Genomic DNA, 22,862 nt, shown 5'->3' on the forward strand with positions numbered 1-22,862 from the left:
GGAAATCATCATAAACCCCAGTTACCTCTCTACAGGGTAGCTATGGCAGTAATTGAGACACCTTATTGACAGAGACCTTGTTCTCCACATTAACTTCAATGAGCCAAGAGTTGACTAATCAGATGGCTAAGCAAGTGTAGGGTGCTTGTCTCTAAACTCCCAAGGACAGATTTTCAATTGATTTGTAACTACTAACAACTGGTGTATTATTAGAAGAAATGCTTGTATAAGTGAAAATGGGGGTGGGAGGAGTCAAGTAAGGCTAAGAGAGCTGTCAATCTCTATGCAAATCTGAGGGAAGTTTGAAGGGAAGCATCCTGGAACGCTGTGCTATCTAAGCAAGGACATCAGCGAGTCCTCAAGCCAAAGCTGACTGTCAGAGGACTTCTTTATCCTACATAGAACTAAGTATTCCTGCCATACTCAGTCACTGACTCCAGGTAGCCCTGGGGAAGAGCAGCCTCAGTGCTTCACATAATATATCCGTTCCAGGACGTTCACTTCCCTCAGCCTCTGTCTTCCCACGTAGACAGCCTGCCAGGGCAACCTGGGCATTGCTGTTTTATTGAGAAGTGGTCATCTTTCCATGTTTCCATTAGCCACCTCAATAGCAAGTTTGCCCCATCTTCTGGGGTCTTTGCTAGGGTATAAAGTCTTGTGACCCAAGAAAGTGCTCCCAGATCAAAAAGACCTAATAAGACCATTAAAACTCCCATTGAGTCCCCATTTCCTGGCCTCAAGTGTACCCAGCCTAACTATTGCAACTATCATATGATGCTTAGAGGAGACAGAAGCAGGTAAGCAGGGCCTATTACAGAAACAACAAGGGCTCATTGGCAAAATTAACATTCCTAATTAAGCATCATCCTCAATACCACACTGAATATACCACTGGATCCCAAACTTGGCTGTTCATCAAAACTACCTGGGAAGATTTATGTTTAATACCAATTCTCAGCCCTCCTCCAGAATTTATTGAATTTAGACTCTTCAGAAGTACAGTTCAGTAAGCTGAAAACAAGATACATTGAAATTAATCCTTGTGTGAATTGATTAACTGGCTTTGAGAGAAATTTCAGGGGAATAAAAGGCATCTCAAAAAAATTTTTAAGCTACAGCAAAATTTTGAGTAATGATTTGACTCTCTTTTACAGTTAAATTTTATACTAGTGTTTTGTGTGTTTTTTTTAATCTCAATGACTAAGGAAGAACTTGCTTTCCTGGTAACAGATACCTGAGTAGTCTCTTTCAACTGTAAAAAATAGAGGTTTAACATCCTGACCTCCATGCCAAGAGACAGTCAAGACCACAGCATTAGAATCAAATGCTAGTAAAGTAATAGAATATACAATTAATCTAGTGCCCACTGATGCAAGGACTTTTAAGGTTTTTACTCAAGTAAGTATAATTACTCTTGTGATTATTCTGCCTTTTGTGAACATACTGACTGCTTGTAGATGTTTTAAAATAGGATAAATGAGAAAAACAGTCCATCTAAAATCAAAATCCCAGCAACGTAAACATACACATTTTATTTCTCCAGTCACACAAGTGCAAGAATTTACCACAAAGTCCAAAACAATCATTATATTGATATTTCATGATTAAACACACATTTTTCTGAAACAGCTTCAGGAAAATGTGACACAATTTTTAATACATCCCTAGGCATAGAAATCACCTGTATCTTCATTGAATCACCTCTAAATTCAACAGCAATCTAAATGGAGATTCATACAGACACAAAAAAAGCAAAGAAAATAAGTAGAATTCCAGTAATTCATGAGGTACGTGATGAAAGAAGAAATATGTGTGTATTGGTGATGAGAGAGGACCACACGCCTCATACATGACTTAAGGCCTTTGTAAATAGTCTAGTTTGTGTAAATAATCTGAATGGCTTGTCAGATTTTTATATTAAATTAGTATCTGTCACTCACTCTTTATTCAACATATGACTATTTGATAGATGGGCAGATGGATGGATGAATGGATAGATGGTGAAAATAAAATGAAAAAATTAAATGGCATATAATTTCAAAGAAACTACGTGGCATCACAGTTAAAACATGAGCTTGGAGCCAAGCATACAGCGATTAAATCTCGTATCCATTTACTAGCTATGCAATCGTAGGAAGTTACTTTGATCATCTGAGCCTCAAAATTTTTTTGTCTGTGAATTAGAAGTAGTAATATCTACTTTGTAGGCTGTCTAGGAGGATTAAATAAGCTAATCACACACACACACACACACACACACACACACACACGTACTACACTTTACATGTAATAAATGTTATTACCAGTCTCCCTCTTTTCTCCTGAGAAGTATAATGCACTTACAGCAAGTCTTTGGCATTCACCATTGATCCATAACATAAAAGACTTTTCCCACTAGACCTACGAAATGTAAATGAGTTCTGTCTCCTCTATTAACTTCTTGGTTTTCACAGAAGTGTGCTTGTATAAAAGAAAAGTAAGTACATGAAGCTGTAGACAGGAATTCTCTAAGTCTAAACACAGGTCTTGAATAACATGAAATGACGTATAAGTTGTCAACGTGAGGTTCATATACTAGCAAAAATCCATACTTAAAAACTTTTGCCACCTGCCTGTAAGACAAGTTTTTTAAATACTCCTATCCTTCTTATGGTTTTAAATTATTTTGTTGTTCTTCTTTGCAAACAATTACATTTCATGTTTTTAATATATTACAGAATATGTAGTACTTAACATCCTTGTAATTGGCAACAGGTTAACTATGAGCTTCCCTAAAGCAACCCTGCAGGGGAAGTAAAATTAAAAGTGGAAGTATGAGAATAATGGAGCCTATATCAGGGACGTGAGACGATAGCTCTAAGAGGAGGGACTTGAATGACATGATTTGAGAGGCAAAACTAAGGGTCCCCTGCCCAAAAGCTGTCTTCCCACTGCCACCGTCAATATATAAATCTAAATGTTTCATTGTTTTCAGGGAATTTATGTATTTTTTAATAAACCATTTGGTTGAAGTATACATATAGAGAATCACATGGGCAGCATGATGAATTTTGGCAAAATATACCCACCCGTGTAACCATCACCCAGTTCAAGTAATAGGACATCATGAGCACTCTGAAGCACTGCTCCTCTCCCCCAGGGCCTGGATATCAATATACCTCCTCCTTTCCAGAGTTAGCCATTATCCTGACTTCTATTACCGTAGATAAGTTTTTGAACTTCAAACAAATGGAATTATACAGAAATATTCTTTTAACTCTTCCAATAAATTTTCTACTTTCTGTTTCTAAGATTCCTCTATGCTGTGGTATAATTATGACTCATTCATTGTCATTGCCATGTAGAATCCCATAGTATAAATTTACCACAATATAATTATCCATTATACTGTTGACACTTGGATTTTTTCCACTTATGAATTTGTTCATAGTGCCACCATAAAAATTATACCTACACTTCACAAATTTGATATATTGTATTATCATTCTTATGTAGACAATATATTTTATACACTACAATAATTTTATAACTTTATTGCAATGTATTCTTTGACTATAAGTTATATGCTTGAGGATATCAGTGAAAATCGTGGAGTAAGGAACTCCAAAATTCTGCCCCTCCATAAAAGTGATGGAAAAAACTGTATCAACTTTTTCAGAACTCCAGAACTTAACCAAAAGCTGCAGTAACCCGGAGAGCATTTATTCAAGAAAATACACCATTTATTGAAGAGATTGTCCTTTTCCCATTGTATATTCTTGGCTCCTTTGTCCTAAATGATTGACCATGTATGTGTGAGTTCACTTCTGGTCTCTCTATTCTGTTCCATTAATCTGTGTGTCTATTTTTATGCCAATACCATGCTGTTTTGATTACTATAGCTTTGTAGTATGGTTTAAAATCAGGGAGCATGATACCTTCAGCTTTGTTCTCTCTCAAGATTGCTTTGGCTATTCAGGGTCTTTTGTGGTTACACACAAATTTTAGAATTGTTTGTTCTAGTTCTATGGAATAAGTCATTGGAATTTTGATAGAGCTAAAACTGAATCTATAGATTGCTTTGGGTAGTATAGACATTTTGATAATATTATTTCTTCCAATCCATGAGCATAGAGTATATTCCCATTTATTTGTATCTTCTTCAATTTCTTTTATCAGTGTCTTACAGTTTTCAGTATACAGGCCTTTCACCTCTTTGGTTAAATTTATTCCTTGGTATTTTATTGTTTTGACGTAATTGTAAATGGGATTGATTTCTTAACTTCTCTGATAGTTCATTATCAGTGTATAGAAATGGAATAGATTTCTCTATATTAATTTTGTATCCTGAAACTTTACTGAATTCTTTTATTAGTTCTGATAGTTTTTTGGCATAGCCTAGAGGGTTTTCTATATATAGCCATGTCATCTGTAAATAGGGACAATTTTACTTTTTCCTTTCCACCTTGGATATCTCTTTCTTTTTCTTGCCTAACTGCTGGGGCTGGGACGTCCAATACTTTGTTGAATAAAAGTGGTGAAAGTGGGCATCCTTGTCTTGTTCTTGATGTTAGAGAAAATGCTAGGTTTTCACGGTTGAGTATGATGTTAGCCATGGGTTTGTCATATATGGCCTTAATTATGTTGAGGTGCATTCCCTCTATACCCACTTTGTCAAGAGTTTTTATTATTAATGGATGTTCAATATTGTCAAATGCTGTTTTGACATCTATTGGTATGATTATATGATTTTGTTCATTCATTTTATTAATGTGGTGTATCACACTGGTTGAATTGCAGATGTTGAATCATTCTTGCATCCCTGGAATAAATCCCACTTGATTATGGTGTATGATCCTTTTTGTATATTATTGACTTAACTTTGCTAATATTTTGTTGAGAATTTTTGCATCTATATTCATCAGGGATATTGGCCTATAATCTCCTTTTTTGTGGTATCATTATCTAGTTTTGGTATCATGGTAATGCTGGCTTTGTAAAATGAGTTTGGAAGTGCTCCTTCCTCTGCAATTTTTTGGAAGAGTTTGAGAAGGTCAAATATTAAATTCTCTTTGAATTTTTGGTACAATACACCAGTGAAGCCATTTGGTCATAGGCTTTTGTTTGTTGGGAGGTTTTTTATTACTGATTCAATCTCCTTACTAGTAATTGGTATATTCAGATTTTTTGTTTTTACATGACTCAATCTTGGAAGACTGTATGTTTCTAGTAATTTATCCATTTCTTCTGGTTTATTCAATTGTTGGTGTATAACCGTTCTTAGTAGTCTCATGATCTTTTGTGTTTCTGTGGCATTAGTTGTAACTTCTTTCATTTCTGAGTTTGTTCATTTGAGCCCTGTCTCTTTTTATCTTGGTGAGTCTAGCTAAAGGTTTGTCCATTTTGCTTATCTTTTCAAAGAACCATCTCTTAGTTTCATGGATTTTTCTGTTGTTTTTTAGTCTCTATTATTTGTTTTCACTTGGATCTTTATGCTTGTCTTGCATCTACTAACTTTGGGCTTCATTTGTTCTTCTTTTTCTCTTTCCTTTGGGTGTAAAGGATTTGAGATTTTTCTTGTTTCTTGAGGTAGGCCTGTATTGCTATAAACTTCCTTCTTAGAACTGCTTTTGCTGCATCCCATAGATTTTGGTATGTTGTATTTCCAATTTCATTTGTCTCAATGTATTTATAGATTTCCCCTTTGATTTCTTTGTTGACCCATTAGTTGTTTAATATCCATATATTTGTGCTTTTTCCAGTTTTACTCCTGTAACTGATTTCTAATTTCATACTATTTTGCTGGGAAACATGCTTGATATGATTTCTGTCTGCTTAAATTTATTGAGACTTGTTTTGTGGCCTAATATGTGACCTATCCTGGAGAATGCTCCATGTGCACTTGAGAAGAATATATATTCTGCTGCTTTTGGATGGAATGTTCTATACATATCTATTAAGCCTATCTGGTCTAATATGTCATTTAACATTGATGTTTTTCTTATTGAGTTTCTGTCTGGATGATGTATCCATTAATGTAAGTAGGGTAGTAAAGTCCACTACTATTATCCTATTGTTGTCAATTTCTCCCTTTAGTTCTGTTAATATTTGCTTTACACCTCTAGGTGCTCCTATGTTGGATGCATATATATTTACAAATGTTATATCCTCTTGTTGGATTGGCCCCTTTATCACTACGTAATGCCCTTCTTTTCTTTTATTACAGTCTTTGTTTTAAAGTCTATTTTTGTCTTATATAAGTATAGGCACACCATCTTTCTTTTTGCTTCTGTTTGCATGGAATATCTTTTTCCATCCCTTCACTTTCAGTCTGTGTGTGTCCTTGTATTTGAAATAGGTCTCTTGTAGGCAACATATGAATGAATCTCCCTTTTTTATCCGTTCAGCCATTCTGTGTAATTTGATCAGTGCATTTAGTCCACTTACATTTGAAGTAATTATTGATAGATATGTACTTATTGCCATTTTGTTGGTTGTTTTCTGGTTGTCTTTGTAGTTCTCTGTTTCTTTATTTTTCTCTCTGTCTCTACCCTTGTGGTATGATGACTTTCTTTAGTGTTATGTTTGGATTCCATTCTCATTGTCTTTTGTGTATCTACTATGTTTTTTGGCCTATTGTTACCATGAGGTTCACATACAACAACAACCTATCTAAATAACAGTCTATTTTAGGTTGATAGCAATTTAAGTTTGAACACATTCTAAAAACTACATTTTTGCTCCCTCTATGTTTTATGTTTTTGATATCATATTTTACATCTTTTTATTTTGTGTAACCCTTAACTAATAATTGTAGTTATAGTTAATTTTAGTCCTTTTGTCTTGTAGCCTTCATATTAGTTTTATAAGTGGTTAACCCACTACCTTTATTATATATGTGCCTTTACCAGTGATATTTTTACTTTCATATGTTTCCTTGTTGCTAGTTAGTGCCTTTTTTTTAGCTTAAAGAAGTCCCTTTAACATTTCTCATAAGGTCAGTTTAGTGGTGATGAACCTCTTTAGCTTTTGCTTGTCTGGAAAGCTCTTTATCTCTTTCACTTCTGAATGATAACCTTGCGGGTAGAATATTCTTAGTTGGAATTTTTTTCCTTTCAATACTTTGAATATATTGTGCCACTCCCTATTGGTCTGCAAAATTTCTGCTGAAAAAATCAGGGGATATAGTCTTATGGCAGTTCCCTTGTACATAACAAGTTGTTTTTCCCCTGGTGTCTTTAAGATTTTCTCTTTATCTTTAACTTTTGACATTTTAATTATAATATGTCTTGGTATGAATCTCTTTGGGGTCATCTTATTTGGAACTCTCTGTGTTTCCTGGACCTGGATGTCTGTTTCTTTCCCCAGGTCTGAGAAGCTTTCAGCCATTTTTCTTCAAACAAGTTTTCTGCCCCTTTCCATTGCTTTTCATTTCTACCTGAATTACCATGTTTCTGTATTGGCTTTTTTTCGTTTTACTATTTAGTATTTCTTTTAGTGCAGATATGCTAGAAACAAGTTTTTTTTTTTTCTGTTTTTTTGGTTTTGTTTGTTTGATTGTTTGACTTCAAACATCTTTATTTTATCCTTCAAAATATTTCAAGGATATTTTTACTGGGTAAAGAATGCTAGGTTGGAAGATATTTTCTTTTAGAACACTTTTTACTTTTTCATTGCTTTCTGGCTTTGATCATTTCTCTTGAGATGTTAGTTGTCAGAGTTGTCATTGCTCCTTTGACAGTAAATTTGACTTTTTTGTCCCTGACTGCTTTTAAGTGTTTTTTTTTCTTTTTTTTTTTTTTTTTTTGGTCTTTGTTTACCAGCAGTTTTATTATAATGTACCTAGGTGTGGTTTTCTTTGTATTCATACTGCTTGGGGTTTGTGATGCTTCTTGTATCTATAGATTGATGTCTTCTAGTTTGCATGAAAAATACTCAATTTCTCATCAACTACTGTATCTGCTCTATTCTCTCGCCTTTCTCCTTCTGGGACTCCAATTACACATACATTAGATGTTTTAACAGTGTCTTATATATCTCTGGTGTTGTTTCAGTGTTTTTCTTCTCCATGCTTCAGTCTGAATATTTTCTGCTGACTCATCCTCCAATTTACTTATTTTTCAGCTGTGTCTAATTTGATGTTAAATTCAACCCTGAGTTTTTAGGGTTTTTTTTAATTTTTCAGTATTTTTTCTATTTTTTGTTCAAATTCCCTATCTCATCATTTATATTTTGAAAATATTAATCACAGTCATTTTTAAGTCCATGTCTGATTCATCCAGTACCTGGATTGCCTAACGGTTTATTTGTTTTTGTCTATTTTTTCTCTTGGTTTTCCATTTTTTGAGCCTGATCTTTGGTATGCTTAGTAAGGTTTTTATTCAATACAAGCATTTTGAAGGAACAGTTGCAGGAATAAACTGAGGCTTTAGATGTTATCTGCTTCCACAGAGTATTTACTGATGCTTATGTCGGAAAGAATAGAGGCTGATTACCTTAATTCAATCATGATTGATCTATCAATATTTCAAAGCAGTTTCAGTCATTATGATGGTTTCTTTTCCGTTTGCCATTATTCTTAGAATATAGCCTTTCAGGATTCCCAAATAAAATCCTTCATGATGTATCAAGGCTCTTGCTCTTTAATGGGCATTAAATTTGATTTTTTTTCTCCCCAGTGAATAGAAATAACTGAAAGTTCTATTTAGATTTTTAGTCTTTCAATCATAATTTTTGCTCAGTCTCTCAACCTCTCAACTGCTGCTTCCAAATTAGTAAATCACTCAAAGGACAAGCATTGCAGAATACTGGACTAATCTCAATGCATTTATATTTCTTTTGGAGACATTGGCATCAAGCCTTGTTGCTTTGTAGCTCTCCAATATCTTCAAACAAACATTTTCCCCCAAAATGTTTGGAATCTATCCAGCATTTCTAGTTGGTCTCAATGCGGAAGTAGGTCTGATACATTCTACTTTCTTATCTGGAAGAGGAAGTTGGCCTATTTATTTGTAAAAGGACTCTTTCAAGGTGTGTTGATACAATAATTGATTATCTAGTTTTTAGAGTAATAATGAAGTGTTAGTTTACTTTTTTCTGGGAAAAAATATAACTGTTAATGCATTTCACATATTACAAATATAATATAGGTTTATGTAGAACTTTGAAAATTAAAAAAGCATAAAGAAGAAAATAAAATCACCTGTAAGCTTACCACCAGAGATAAATCCTGCTAGACATTTGATATATATTCTTCTGTTGTTTTTACTCCACAGTATTTTTTCCCCAAAATATGATTATAGGATATACACAGTTTTGTAAACTTCTAACTTAAAATATATTGTTAAAAGATATATTATCTTTTATATTTATATCTAATAATATGTAGACATATAGTTAAAATATACAAAATGTATTATTAAAAGATATAAAACATCTTTCTATGTCATTGAATATTTTTCTCCTGCATATTTTTTTTGTTTTAGACAGTTATCATAATTTAATAAATTATCATTATTAGATAGTAGGTTGTTTCTCAATTTGGGATTGTTATAAACAGTATTTAGATAATTATCTTTATATACATTTATGAATTGTCTAAATATAAATTCCTATAAGTGGGGTTGCTGTGTCAAAGAATACAAATACCTAAAGGTTTTTGATACATATATATAGCTAAATGGCCTTCTAGAAAAATTATCAGTTGACTTCCCTCCAAGAGAATATGAGAATGCCCATTTCCCTACACCGTCTATCACTGAATAAAATCCATTTTTATTGCCAACTTGATAGATAAAAATGGATCTTTTTTACTTGCACTTTTGGTTGCTGGGAAAATTTGCTTAATAATTTAATTGCTAATTAGCTGCAAAACTCATTTGCTAACCATACTGGAGAATATAATAAATAAAAAACACTGCCATGATTTGGAGATTTCTGATTATTTATGTTTGACTACATATGCTATGTAACTGCAACTAAAAGGCCATTTATTCAGTACCATCTCATTATCTTCTCTTCCTAAGAATGCACCACTAACATGCATAAATACAGTTTGCACAAATGCTCGAAGGAAGCAGAGGAGACTGGCTAATTATGAGAAGAAGGGCACAGGAAGAGATAACCAAAGTGGCACAAGAATGATAATCTTTAAATAACTTATAACCAAGTAACATCAAATCAACATAATTATTAAGACACTCCATCTTTTCTATCCTTGATTCCTGTATTATTCTGCATTTTTGGCAGGTTGCTGACAGGCAATCTTCTCTCAAAGGTATTGTTGGTCTCTAATATGTCTGTAAGAGCTTTCTTCAGACTCTCCTATTGCTGACTGGTATCAATTACACAAAATTATGTAAACCCCTACTCTGTAGAGACGCAACAGGCAAAATCTTCCTGCCTGGCACTTTAATGCAGTCAAATTCAGCACCACGATAGCAGTAGTCACCAATTCATTTCTAGTATAGCAACCAATAAGGAGACCTTCATTTCCCTCAGAACCTAGGTAGCGTGTAATAAATTCTCCATATCTTCACAAATTTTTAAACGAAATATTTTTACTCTTATTCTAACCTTCAGAAATGCACTATAACCAGAACACAGACTTAAAATCAAATGTAATAACATCACATGACAATAACACTTCATTTTATTTAGAAAATTGATTCTAAATTATAAAATTATAGCTAAAAGTTGAGAAAGCAACTAACTACCACAGCATAGTGGTACCAGACAACTTGAGTTCTAATCCTGCACCCACCACTTACTAGATGTGTGGCCTCTGCATATTTCTTAACATCTCTATGCTTCATTTTATTTGAGCGTAAAATGAGAACAATAGTAAATACTTTATAGGGTAGTTGCAAGGATTATATGGATTCATACGTGTAAAGCCCCTAGTGCCTGACACATAGTAAGCACCATAAATTGTTTTGTTATTATTGTTATTACTAATATTGTCAAATAATTAAAAAAGGACTATCCATGAGCATTCAGGGAAAAAAAGTGATGATCACCAGGAGCCAAAATGTATTCATAATGAGTTACCTTTCTTCTACCTTATACAACTGCCAATTCAAAAGATGTACAAAACTTGCCCATCTTTCTTTTTTTGAAGTTTCAGTTTTTATCTGTGGAAAATAAGTAAAAAGAAAGACTACTTCCATAATTAAAGAGATTTTTTTAAAGAGATGTAGGAAGATAAGGCATTAATTCAACAATTAGGGCTTCCCTGGTGGCGCAGCGGTTAAGAATCCACCTGCCAATTCAGGGGACACGGGTTCAAGCCCTGGTCCAGGAAGATCCCACATGCTGTGGAACAACTAAGCCCATGTGCCACAACTACTGAGCCTGTACTCTAGAGCCCACGAGCCACAACTACTGAGCCCGCGTGCCACAACTACCGAAGCCCGCACGCCTAGAGTCCGTGCTCTGCAACAAGAGAAGCCACCACAATGAGAAGCCCACGCACCGCAACGAAGAGTAGCCCCCGCTCGCTGCAACTAGAGAAAGCCACGCAGCAACGAAGGCCCAATGCAGCCAAAAATAAATAAATAAATATTTTAAAATAATAAGATATTAGGAAAAAAACGATTAAGCAGCCTGAAGCCTTTAGCTCTGAAGCACCTTGTTTCTTGCTGACTTACACCATACAAGTTACTAAAACAGTCAGACTAGCAAGAAAGTGCCTCCAGAGTTTCATAGAGCAAAGACCCTACAAGGACTCAAAGACTCTAAGTGAAGACTAAAAACAGCCCAGCAATATTACACTGTAATAAATGGCAATTGTCAATAAGAAGAAAAAATTAAAAGGAAGTGGCAGCATCTGAAAAAGGCAGTATTTTACTTTCTTGCTTGCTTTATATGTAGATCTTGTCTTTTAATGTTTCCTGTAGACTCTGGATTTATCCATATGCCAACCATATCCAAAGCACTGATGTCTCAATAAAAAAGTGTTTGTAGGCGCTTGTGCATGCGTGTATTTTAAACAAAACTGGTTTTCTTTGACTTCTTAACCCTTTTCTTTGGATGCTTAACATAACATTCTTGGAAACAACTCGACTGCACAACATGCAAACACTGCCACCTAATGGCAGCTACCCAGTTTAAGGTAGTCAAACAACACAGACTGCTGTGACATTTGAACGCCTTTCTAAAGGGAAACAAATATCACACAATCAGGCATCAAGGCTCAAGTTCTAAAACCATCCATCACCCTTATGGTCTCTTGAGAAATAAGTAATCACAAGAAAAACTTCCCTGAAACTTCCCTTTAGCCTTGCTTACAGGATCCTTAATCTTTCTTGTCTTTCTCCTATCAGTGGCTTTCATCTTGGCTGCTCTCCTCTTTTACAGCATCTTATCTGTAAAAATTATTTTAAATATAACAAACTCTATTTTTAAAAATACAAAAATGGATTTAATTTGACACACTAAGGTCATCAGTTACTCCTTGGTCTTTAATTAGATGATGAACTTCATATGAATTCTTTCTCATGAATTTAAAGGAAAAAGAAAAAGAAAAACAACTCAGCCATTCAATTCAATTTTGTTTCTCCCTTCTTGTCTCCAGCCACCAAGTATCTATCAGCCTAGCAGGACAGTGGCAGAAGCCTGGAGTGATGCTGGATTCTAGATCCTTCTAAGCACATTCACACACAACCGTTTCATAAGGGAGTCAAATAGCCCCAAAGCATTCACCTTTGGCATCTCCTCCACACAATCTTATTTTTTAATTTCTTCTCCTAAAACCACTGAAGCCCAATGAAAGATTTACTGTCTCTTCCCTTTCCACTTTTCCCATTTAAGCAGTCTTATTTGGCTCTGGACTCACCAATTCAACAAAAACAGTTAATTACTTAAAGCAAGATTAGATTGTGCCCTATGATATTGTCTCCATCTGCCATAAAAGAAAATTGCAAACCCAACTTACTAGCTATCATTTTCCAGATTGTGCTGATAAAGAACAGGCTTTGAGGGACTTCCCTGGTGGTCCGGTGGTAAAGAATCTGCCTTCCAATGCACGGGACGCGAGTTCAATCCCTAGTCGGGGAACTAAGATCCCACGTGCCACGGGGCAACTAAGCCCACGCACCACCATTACTGAGCCCTTGTGCCTCAGCTAGAGAGCCCACGTGCTGCAAACTACAGAGCCCACGCGCTCTGGAACCCGCGCGCCACAACTACAGAGCCCACGCGCCCTGCAGCCTATGCACCACAACTAGAGAGAGAAAAATCCGCACCCCACAACTAGAGAGAAGCCCACACACTGCAATGAAAGATCCCCCATGCCACAACTAAGACCCAGTGCAGCCAAAAATTTAAAAATAAATAAAAATTTTAAAAAAGAGCAGGCTTTGAAAGTCAGTAAATGTTCTTGTGAGCAGAGCTGACCACAAAATTTGTAAGGCCTAGTGTAAAATGAAAGCACAAGTTCCTTTTCAAAATACTGGGGATAAAATTGCTGTTGAAGTTACTAAAATGTAAAGCTTTTTCCTTTCTTCCATAGTCTTTCTTTTGACTAGTTACAGTGTTTTTTATTTCCTACTTAATGTCATCTAAGTTAAGAAAAATTAAAATTTTAAATTATTATTATAAATTAATAAATTGAATTACTTAAATTTTATTTTTTAATTATTATGAGTTTTACTCATCATATTTATATTATGCAATAATAGTTTTTAAATACAAGAGGACTTAACTGGTTGCAGGATCATTGAAATTACATAATTCATGTTTCATAGCTCATACATGAATATGTATTTCATTCTAGCAGAGAAGTAGAAACACTGAACAAAACTAACTCAACTGTTTTTATTTCATTTCTTGGTACCAGCACATTCTACCAACACTCTCTACCTTTGGTTTACTAGTAAGTAAAGGAGGACTGAAAGAAAAATAACTGTCCATTTCTACATTATCACTTCTAGCATAAGGACTTAGCTAGCAGAGGGCCATTAGAGGTTTCCATAGACATTTGTATTTCTTAGAATGCCATTGCCTTTTTTTTTTCTTTTTTTTGGCTACACCACGCAGCTTGCGGGATCTTGGTTCCCCAACCAGGGATCAAACCCAGCCCCCTGCAGTGGAAGCACAGAGTCCTAGCCACTGAACCGCTAGGGAATTCCCAACCATTACCTTCCTTCAGCATTCAAAGCAAATTCTAGTTCAAAAAAGGTATGTTACCAGGACTTCCCTGGTGGTCCAGTGGTAAAGAATCTGCCTTCCAATGCAGGGGACAGAGGTTCAATCCCTGGTGGGGGAACTGAGACCCCACATGCCGCGGGGCAACTAAGCCCACGCACCACAACTACTGAGCCCGCGTGCCTCAACTAGAGAGCCTGCGTGTCACAAACAACAGAGCCCACCCACTCTGGAGCCCACATGCCACAACTAGAGAGAGAAAACCCACACGACACAACTAGAGAGAAGCCCACGCGCCACAACAAAGAGCCCCCGTGCCACAACAAAAAGATCCTGCATGCCGCAACGAAGACCCAAGGCAGCCAAAAAACTTAAAAAAAAAAAAAGTGTGTTCTCAGGGCTGCCGTCACCCCAACTTAGTCACAGACATAAAACTCACCTTATGTTTGTTTGAGTCTCACTAAACTCCCATGCATCATGCATTTGCTGGAATTCTGTGCTCAGAGAGCATTGTGAGCAGTTTATGTGAATGGAGTGGTAAGAAAAGGTGGACACATATTAAATTTACCTCTTCTGCTCGTACACATGCTCCATCGCCCCAGACTTCACTTACATAAGCTCACAGATAAAATTATTCATAATTTCAAGACAGGGACCGTAGAGCATTAAACCAAACGTGGGTCCTTCTGAGCACAGGGCCTGGTGTGACTGCACAGGACGTAAAACTAGCCCTGCTTATGAGATTTCTTAGGACAGAAAAGCTTCACTTTTCTTTAATGAGAGGGAAGAACAGGAACTTTGTTTATTGAGTATTTACTTTATGTTGAGCACTAGGTTAAATCCTTCACGTATACTGCCTCATCTAATTATCAAACAACACTTTGGGGTAGGTATTTTTTTTTAATTTTTATTGAAATATAGTTGCTTTACAATGTTGTGTTAGTTTCTGCTGTACAGCAAAGTGAATCAGTTATACATATACATATAGCCCCTCTTTTTTTAGATTTCCTTCCCATTTAGGTCACCACAGAGCAGTGAGTAGAGTTTCCTGTGCTATACAGTAGGTTCTCATTAGTTATCTATTTTATACATAGTAGTGTATACATGTCAATCCCAGTCTCCGAGTAGGTATTTTTGTCCCCATTTACAAAAGGGGAAATTGGGAGTTTTAGAAGCTAAGTGATTTGCCCAGTGTCTCTCAACTAAAAGGTGGTGGAATAGGGATTTTAACTCTGGTTTGATTGATCCCAAGGCCTGTTACATCCCACTACCTCCTTAAGAGCATTTACTTCACATCTTTTAATGATAAAATATTTTTGAATTGTTACTTTCATATATATCACATATAATAAGCGTATATATGCTAACATGCCAATAAGAACGAGTATGAATTAATAAAATAGTACGATTCACATGCTATTAAAAAAGGAATCTCATCTAGGCTTCTAGTTTAATAGGACAGACTAAGCATACACATTTACCTCCTTCCTCTGCTGAAGTTTCATTAAAATGATAATAATGCTTCCTTTAAAAAATATAAACTGTCAACTTCAAAGAACAGAGAATGGAAGCTGTTGGTAAATAAGCAATCCCAAAATCAAGAGAAACAATTTGTAAAGAAAAACATGCAGTGTAAATCCATTTATAAAGTTAAAAAACAGGCAAAGCTAAGTAATCAGTGTTTAGGAATACATACATAGATGATAAAACTATTTTCAAAAGAAAAGGAATGATTAACACTACCTTCAGTGTAGGAACTACCTCTGGAAGGAAGGGAATATGATTAAAGAAGAGAACACAGGGGCTTCTATAGTGCTGCTGTTTCCTTTCTTACCTGGAGTGATAGGTACATGGGGATTCATTTTGTTATATATTTAAAATACATAGTAATACTCTTGAATGTATAATGTATTTCTCCCTAAAATATTAACTTTTTAAAAAGATACTGCATTCATAAATAACTACAAGACTGTATGTACAAGACAGTATCAGATAACAAGAAAACTTTTGGAAATTAAATTTTGATTGCCAAATAAAAATTCAATAGAAAAGTTAGAAAATAAATCTAAAGAACTCTCCCCAATTGCAATACAAGGAGACTGAAACATGGGAGAAAAGATGAGAGATTCGAAAGACTATTTCAAGACATTTTACATCCAAATAAGAATTCCAGAAAGAGGAAAAAAAAATGAGGGAAAAATTATCACAGAAGCACTAATTGATAATTTCCTTGAAGATTAAGTCAGTCTTTAGACCAAAAGGACTCATTCTGCACCCAGGATTAGATACATCCTGGTAAAATGTCATACCTCTGAGTATAAAGAAATGATCCAAAAAGCTACCCAGGAGAAAAGAAAAGGGAATGAAAATCAAAGATATTAGCCATCTCATCAGAACACAGGATGTGGAAAGGCAATAGAGGAAGGCCTTCAAAATTCCCAGGGAAAATGATTTTTACCCCAGACTTCTATAGCCAACATAATAATCATTCATGAGGTCAGAGTAAAGACGTTTTCAAACATGCGAGGACTCGGAAGTTTACCTGAAATGCAATCTTTCTTAGGCATGAAAATGTATTTTAAGAAAATAGGAAAGTATACCATCGAAACAAAGAAAGAAGGCCTAGGAGCCCGCAAAATAGTCATTCTCAACTCAAGAGAGCAGTGAAGCGAAGTGATGGCCACACTCGAGCTGTCCTAGAGAGTCCTCGTAGAGATGGGAGCCAGGAGACAGAAGGTTGGGATGGAAAGACTCAGGGAAAATTTGAGAATATATAGAGTAAATAATATGGGTGGGAGTTTGGAAAAACTTGAGGATAAAACAAAGGCACTCGGTGAAGTGTAAAAAGGAAAATCTATTTAACGTGATGCAAAGAACATTCTCCACTGAGTGGCAGAGTAGTAATGACTTGTATCCCGCAGACAAGGACATGTAATACTGGCTGTTACTTGACTCTAGAGTGAACGAACACGCATGTGTGCCTGTGCTGGCTCTGGCCCTCCGGGAAACAGTGGTCAAGGCAGAGTTAGAAGGGCAAGAGATGTTTTGGGTGGAGAAGCCTGTGAAAGACAAAGGGGAGAGGGAGTAGGAGTAGGCACGAAAAGCTTTCAGTGCTCAGTGTAGGTCTGATGCCTGTGAAAGGAAAGGAAAAAAGAAGGAGGCTTGGATAGGAAGAGCCCAGACTATGGTACCACCCAAAAAACTCTTAGCCAGCCCCCCAGGAAGTTACAAAGCAAAAATTGCCCTTTGCATGAGTTTCATGTTGGGCAGCAATGGCCAGCACCTAGAACCCCACCATGCTCAGTCATTGGCTAGAGTCACCCAGAGAGTGAGGGAGAGCGTGTCCTCTGCTCCAAGCGTTTGGTGGATCTCAAAGGTGCTGCTGCTGACTGCACCTGTTGCTTGAGAAACTCTCTTAAAAGGAGACCTGAGTGGCCTAGTATACTTCTTCCAGTATATGAAGCACACTCACCCAGACCTCAAAGGACACCGCCTCAAGGCTGTGCCCAATTACTGCATCAGCTCAAAATCCAGGTTTTGTTGTTTGTTTGTCTGTTTGTGTTTCAGTGATATGCCCTCCTTTATATCAGGTCCAGATGTGGTCTAGTTATTTACCAAAAAAACAAACAAACAAAAGCTATTGTCTTACCCGATATACTCAATGGTGGGGGAGGTACAGGATAATCACAATAAAAGCTACCCAATTATCAAATATCTTTGATGACATAAAATACACTTTACATGAAAAACTTCATGAAGTTCACTCATACAGCTTATCTTCTAATTTACGTTTAAATAACACGGTCAGGGTGTTAAGTGCCTCTTGGCATCATCAATGATAACTGAGACTGGTCTTCCTAGTATTCTTGATGTCTTGCCCCTCCTCGTGGGGGAAGTTATATTCTGCACTGAGCCTTAGGAGGGGAAACAAAGGCAGGTTCAGGGACTATGATAATGGATAAACTAGATTGAAAACATTACCCATAAGTAATTATGTATCTTAAAAACTATTTAATATGGGGCATATTTCCATGAGATAAAACTTTTATATGATATGTATACTTTAAAAAACTAATCTTAAATTTGAAAAAAAAAAATAAGCCTATATTGTGCAAATTCCCAGAGCTCATAAGTGTCTCCATTAGCCAACCTAGAAGGCCTCAGTTCTTCTGTCTGCTTGTCCATTTTTCTCACAGGCCTCTAGTTTGGCCCTCCAAGGGTTTCTTTCTTATCCGTTATCCTCCTTAGACACTTCTGAAGTGAGGCTGCATAGCTTTCACAACCTACTTCCCACCAATGCAGGTTTGCAGATTTGCAAGTTGCTTTAGAGGTTAAAAAAAAAAAAATCACAGGCTTTTGCAGGCCTGACATGTGGATCATTCGGTAATAACATTCCCTCAAAAACTTACTAGGATTCTAGTCTTTTAGTTTTCAAGGGATGAACTCAGCCAAAGATTTCATCCAAAAATTGCTTCAAGACTTGAGGACTGACATTTTACTTACAACCTCTGTACCCTGCCTAGAGCAGTGGCAGCTACTGGAAGCCAACTGAGACTTGGGGACAAGGCAACACCCTTAATCTCATCTTCACAGCCAGACTGGTTCCCGTAGTCTAACAGGGGTGCTTGAAAAGTTTTGTGGCCCTATTCCTATCTCCTGCTAAAACTGACAGTTCTATAATTGCTTGAGTTTGTATTACAGAATCAGTTTACTTCTTCAGCCCTGTGAGGCCCCAAATTACCGGAACCCCAGTCATCTGAGATTGCCTCAGGCACCAAGTCCCTCATCAAAGTTGTATCTCCCTCCATTTCTACTTGCAAACCAGCTAGTTCTAGCCTGAGCGCTCCTCTTTGTTGCAGGGCCTTTTAAAAGAGGTCAGAAGCTGCCAACAGACATTTATTTTTTTTTCCCACCATTTCCCCTGGAGTTATTGGCTCACTTGGCCCATAATCTGCCCATCCAAGTGTCAGAGGTACATTTGCCACTGTTTTGCCACACCATAAAAAATGTGACCCCCTTTACATTCTGCAATGTCTGTATCCTTGAAACTATCAAATAAATGCACCTAGCTAAGTTTCTGTTACATATAGTACTCTACTTTCACATACCAAATTTTATTAGTTAGGGTATAGGTTCAGCTGCATGAAATACAAACCTGAGCTAATATACCTTTAAAAAGAGAGAAGATAATTTCCCTCTCCCATAGAGCAGCAGCAGGATAGAAGAAGGAGGGATAAACAGTACAGCCCCTTCCTTTAAGGACATGTCTTTGGAAGTATCACATATCATTTTCCCTCACAACTTCCAGGCTGGAACATAATGACGTGGCCATGGTTCAGTGGAAAGAAGAAAGCTGGGAAATGGATGGCCATGTGCCCAGCTAAAAGAAATCTCAGGGTTCTCCTGCTATTGAGAGAGAGAGAAGAGAAATCAGGGACAACCAGTCTCCTCTACTACTCTTCCCCAAGTCTTGCCCCCTGTTCAAGGGAGAATATCCACACTAATTCTCCTAAGACAGAATTTCCCCCATAATTTTCTCAGTCAAGACTGATGATGAATAAAAGCAGTTCCTCTATGTCCTGACTTCCAAGGCTCCTTAATCACACTTCCTTCAAGGCCAAGCTCAAATCTCATCTTTCTTAAAATCTCAGGCTGCTCCAACCTGACCTCTCCATTCTCTGCACTCTCAGTGAGACAGTTCAGCATTTGATTGTTCTCCACTTTTTCGTATGTGTGTTTTCTCTAAAAAGAATGATCCTGTGCTCATTACAAGAAAGTTCCATGATTTATCATCCTTCTTTTTTGGCTCCACAGTATGTATTGAGATGCTAACAGCCTAGAGAGTGCTTAACAAAAATGACTGATGGATCAGAATCCTAAGCCATTAAACACACAAGAATTATGAGGGCGATAACAAAAAGACAATGAAGAATCTGTATTTTCTCTGATGCCGTGTTTGGGGTTGGATTCCTCTCACAAGTAAATTTCTAACCGTTCACAAAGACATCATTTCTTTTTAAAAACATGTATTTCGACTGTGCTCGCGGGCCTGAGGTCGTCTCCGGTGCGGTGGTCGTCCTGGAAGCGGCTGCGGCTCTGGCCCCTGGGCGTAGTCAGGAGCCTGCCGCGTGCTCCTTGTCACGGGGCCGCCGCCGCCTCACCCCGCTTCCCGCACCTTCCCTGCAGCAGCCATGAGGAAAGATCGCACGCGGGGCGCTCCGTGCGACCCCTCGGGGACAAGGCAGCGGGGCCGCGGGGTCCCTCGGCGCCAGGCAGCGGAGACCACCTGAAGGAGGCGGCCTGTGCAGAAGCTGGGTCGGCAAGAATGTCGCTTCTTATACTGGTGTCCATTTTCTTATCTGCAGCTTTGGTTATGTTTTTGGTATATAAAACTTTTCCTCAGCGTAGTGAAGAAGAAGGAGTGAATATAAAGGTTCCCAGAGATGTGGATGAGGCCAAGGCTCTAGGAAGAGTTTTATCCAAATATAAGGACACCTTTTATGTACAAGTACTTGTAGCTTATTTTGCTGCATATATTTTCTTGCGAACATTTGCTATTCCGGGCTCTGTATTTCTCAGTATACTCTCAGGGTTTCTTCATCCCTTTCCACTAGCCTTATTTCTTGTTTGTTTGTGTTCTGGACTCGGTGCCTCGTTCTGCTATATGCCCTCCTATTTAGTTGGGAGGCCGGTTGTATATAAATACCTAACTGAGAAAGCAGTATAATGGTCACAGTAGGTTGAACGTCACAGAGAACATCTCATTAACTACATTATATTTTTGAGAATAACACCATTTCTGCCTAATTGGTTTATTCATGTCTCCTGTGATAAACGTGCCATTGAAAGTTCTTTTTACTGGCACTTTTCTAGGTGTTGCACCTCCCTCTTTTGTAGCAATTAAGGCAGGAACAACACTGTACCAGCTTACAACAGCAGGGGAAGCTGTTTCCTGGAACTCAGTGTTTGTTCTAATGATTTTGGCTCTTCTTTCTATTCTGCCAGCGATCTTCCAAAAAAAAAACTACAGCACAAATTTGAGTGAATAATCCTCTGGGTTTTAGTTTTCCTATCATCATCATCATCTCTCAGGATTGGCAGATTTATGTGTTAAAATCACCTCTTCAGTAAATGAAACAGGAATTTGTAAAATAAAATTTCCTATCAGGTGGTTAAAATAATGCATTTAAGTGGCAAAGGAGAGAAGAAAGTAAAAGTGGAAATTGGTATACCATGAAAAGTGACGTCAGTAGTTATGATAGACATCTCCCAAATTACTATTCCAAGGCTATACATAATAAATGTAGCAGCATAGTAGGAAATTCTTGACCCAACTCATTAGCTCAATATATTTCATGAACTGGCCGGAAATACTTACCCTTGACTTGATAATTTAATATTTTTCTCTCTATTCCATACTATAACTAAAATAGAAAAAGCAAATACAAAATTCAAAAGCAAAGATACAGTATTGCTGTTCTGACTAATGTTGGCCTTCTTTCAGAGCATAAACTTGAAAACTAAAGCTCAAAAGAGATTTACGTTTTCTTCCTTTTTACCTTTGAGGTAATAGACTTGTTTAGAAGTTGCATCTTAGTGGACTACTGAATTTGGAAAAGATATCAAGTTATATCTATTTAGTGAATTTTATTTTTGCCTTCTTCTGTTCTAGATTATCATGGATTAGTCTGAATTTAAAATTCTGACCGGTCTGTTTTCATCTGTTTCCTAGCTTTCAAAATATGTCCACTGTGCATATACAGAATGGCAATTACATGATAATTGTATCATATTGGTGTTGATAATTTATATTCAGATAATATTTTGTTACACAGTTCCCCTTTACTATCTCAAAAGGGGATCAAAAAAGCAAACATTCAAAGTATGCAGTTTTGAGATGTTAGATTAATTATATTCCTTTATATTTTGAAACAAAAGCAGTATCAGTACAACACTTAAGTGGTTGAATATAGTTTATTTGTTCCAATGACTGTAAAATTTACCTCATTTATTTATTAGTCTGGTCATTAAAGTATGTATTATGTAATTATCCTTTTTATGCATGCCTTGTTTCATTAGGAATGAAACATTTGTTAAGAATGCCTTGTTTCATTTCTGTTGATGGCTTTTTTGTTTGGGGCTGCTTTTGATTAATGCAGTTTCCCTATTTAGGGTTTTTACTTTTTATATCTCAAAGTAAAATTAAATTCTCATATGGTAACTACTATATTTAAATAGTCCTGGAAAAACGAAACAGCTTTTTGCTGCTTGCTTAATGGTTGGTAATATCCTCGATTCCTTGATTCTAGGACATAAAGTACTCTGTCAGTTTTACCTTCACCCAACACTGTCATGTTGAAAAGTACTTTAGATGTGGAAGAATCCTTGAATGTTTTTATTGTGAGAGGTATGATCAGCCTCAAAGCCTGTTTCTACTACATAATGTGGACTGATTATTTTTTCTATCACAGTATTAACAAATCGATTTACTGTAAATACAAAGAAAATATATTAATTAATATACTATTCTTATGTCACCTGGCCTTTTGTGTGAAATTATTTATTGTTACTTCTAGCCAGGTTTTCTTCCTTTCTTATTGACCAGAGACTGAGTGATAAAGCTTTTGTTATTTTTACAAACAAATTTAAAACATAGCCTTTTTGGACAAAGCTCACTAAATATTACTGTATAAAATGTAATTGAGTAAATTTTTATCAGACTTTTAAAAATAAGAGTT

At 36.5% G+C, this 22,862-nt stretch overlaps 1 long non-coding RNA gene and 1 pseudogene across 1 annotated transcript in view; one reads left to right on the forward strand and one right to left on the reverse strand.

Moving 5' to 3' along the window:
• The window catches only part of LOC137769294 (uncharacterized), a 169,064-nt gene that overhangs the window by 55,174 nt on the left and 91,028 nt on the right, over nt 1-22,862 (reverse strand). The gene's annotated exons all lie outside the window — the stretch shown is intronic.
• LOC137769704 (uncharacterized) lies at nt 16,991-20,923 on the forward strand (annotated as a pseudogene).

The sequence above is a fragment of the Eschrichtius robustus genome, chromosome 9, assembly GCF_028021215.1.
Source record: "Eschrichtius robustus isolate mEscRob2 chromosome 9, mEscRob2.pri, whole genome shotgun sequence".
In the NCBI taxonomy this organism is placed as follows: Eukaryota; Metazoa; Chordata; class Mammalia; order Artiodactyla; family Eschrichtiidae; genus Eschrichtius; species Eschrichtius robustus.